Below are 2,738 nucleotides of genomic sequence, written 5' to 3' on the forward strand. Positions count from 1 at the left end.
CACATGTATCTGAGTTTCCTATCAATACAATTCTAGCATGGATAATAAACGATTATTATGAACAAGGAAATATAATAATAACTAATTTATTATTGCCTCTAGGGCATATTTCCAACAGGCTCGGCCTTATGCCTGGTGTTTTGTTCCACTCTTGCCGCCCTAGTTTTCGTCATACCGGTGTTATGTTCCTTGATTTTGCGTTCCTTACACGGTTGGGTTATAATGCGAACCCCTTGACAGTTCGCCTTGAATAAAACTCCTCTGGCAAGGCCCAACATTGGTTTTACCATTTGCCACCTAGCCTTTTCTTTCCCTTGGGTCGGCCGGCTCAAGGGTCATCTTTATTTAACCCCCCCGGGCCAGTGCTTCTCTAAGTGTTGGTCCAACTGAGCCATCTCCGGGGCTACCAGGGGAAACTTTGGGCTGGCCTACCCGACGTCTTGCTCATCCGGTGTGCCCTGAGAACGAGATATGTGCAGCTCCTATCGGGATTTGTTGGCACATTTGGGTGGCTTTGCTGGTCTTGTTTTACCATTGTCAAAATGTCTTGTAACCGGGATTCCCAGTCTGATTGGGTTGTCTTGGGAGAAGGAATATCCTTCACGGGGACGCTTCATATGTCATGTGCACTGCCTTGTACATGATGGTGCTGTACGATCGAGCCCGTGTAGGCCCCACAACGAAAACTTCAGACGAAATCTCTATCATATGTTTATTCTGGCTTACTCTGCAAGCCAATCCTTTGTTTTTGTTTTTGGTTTGTGGTATTCGAGTTGCTTCAATGTCAAATGTTGATTCCATACCTTTCCTAAATGGTGTTCTCATATTCCTATGCGAATACAAATCCTTCTGGATCATCGAGATTGTCGTGTAAATTCCTTCAACCGGTGTGCTTCTCTTCTAGTGGATCCTATCTTTTTCAACATCCGCAAGATCAACTCCAAGTCTTCTCAATGGTGTTCGTTTCATCCATTCAAGTTGTCTTTGTTGTCCCACCCTCCCACCCTTTTTTCTTCATGGACTAAGATTCCTTATTCAATTATCCATCTTATTGATGTGAAGGCTTTCCATTCCTTTCCGTCAATGTTCTTATCCGGTGTTTCTCAGGAAGATTCTAACGGAGCTTCTAGTTCATCATTCATCATTCTTTTCTTCTCTGGTGGATTCAAATCAAGCTTTTGGTGTTGATCATATCCCTTTTCCTTGTTTCAAATACCTTTGTTGTAACGCCCCGAGACCGTCGCGCCAGGTGTCTTCCAGTTATTCACTATCGTTGCCATGTCATTCGCTTGCGTGTTGCATATAGTCATGTCATCATATGCATTGCATCATCTTGTTTTCAAAACTTGCATTCGTCCGGGTCTCCTAGCTCCGTACATTTTCTGTTCTGAGCCCAGACACACTTGCACGCGCCCGCGGCACGTCCGAAATATTATTCTATAAGTGGCCGGAAAATGTTCTCGGATTGGGTTGAAAGTTGGCGTGTGGTCTTATTATAGTGTAGATAGACCGCCTGTCAAGTTTCATCGCATTCGGAGTTCGTTTGATATCCTAACCGTTAAACTATAGCGACATTATAGTCGGGCACACGTCGGACGATTTTGGTCTCCGGAAATAGTCGTCGGGTCTCTCTCTTCTCTTCTCTCATCTCGAGCCCTTCTGCTCAGCCCACAAGTTCCAACCGACCCCTCGCGTGCGTGTCCGAAACTTCCCCGGACCCGACCCGGACAGTTGTCACCGTTGGGTCCGGATCATCCCCAAACATCTACAAAACGTCTCCGTTTTGTCAATTGGACTTCCTAACATATTTTTTTCCGTCCATCCGATTACGATCGGAGGGACGAGATAGCCCCTAGCCTAACCTACCCGCTATATATACTAGTCTAAACCGAGACCAAATCCCTAATTTCTAGGGATCCTACCTAGCGCCGCCGCCACTCCCTTTGTTTTCAGCACCGAACCAACCAGCTTCGTCCTCCCAGATCCCCTCCTCCCTCAATTTGCGCCGCTGTCCAACCGTTTCCTTCCACCAGTGCCTGCCTCCTACTCCTCCTCCATTGTCCATCGCCCGAGCAAACTAGAGGCCTCCCATGCGCACCCCGTAGCTGCATGCCTCCTCGCCTGAAGTCCTCCTCGCCGTCGTTTCTTCATCACCGGTTCCAGCCGCCTCTCGGGCGACCCTGTACCACCACCAGGCTGCACCTCTCCTTCCCTTCTTCCCCTATGGTTTTCTCTCCTTCCCCTTTGATCTCTCTCACGATCTCCCTCTCTCTCTGTACTTCATCACCGCAGGAACAACAGCCTGCCTCGACTCCTCGTTTGTGGATTCTGTTCGCCCTCGCTCCGTTTCCGCGTGATCCGGCGTGGTCCGAACTGAAAGACACCTTGCTACCATTACAACTACTATCATATTACTTTGCTACTAAACGTTTGTTGTACATACTAAGTTTCCTGGTGTGGTTGAATTGACAACTCAGCTGCTAATACTTGAGAATATTCTTTGGCTCCCCTTGTGTCGAATCAATAAATTTGGGTTGAATACTCTACCCTCGAAAACTGTTGCGATCCCCTATAGTTGTGGGTTACCACTCCACTATCCACATGATGGCCATCGACGATCTTTGGCTTGACATTAAAAACCTTCCGCCATAGGCCAAATTGCGGCTGGACCCGAAGAAAGGCCTCACAAATGGTGATGAAGGCCGAGATGTGAAGAAAATAGTTCGGAGGTAGGTCAT

This window comes from Triticum aestivum, chromosome 5A (genome assembly GCF_018294505.1).
Source record: "Triticum aestivum cultivar Chinese Spring chromosome 5A, IWGSC CS RefSeq v2.1, whole genome shotgun sequence".
Lineage (NCBI taxonomy): Eukaryota > Viridiplantae > Streptophyta > Magnoliopsida > Poales > Poaceae > Triticum > Triticum aestivum.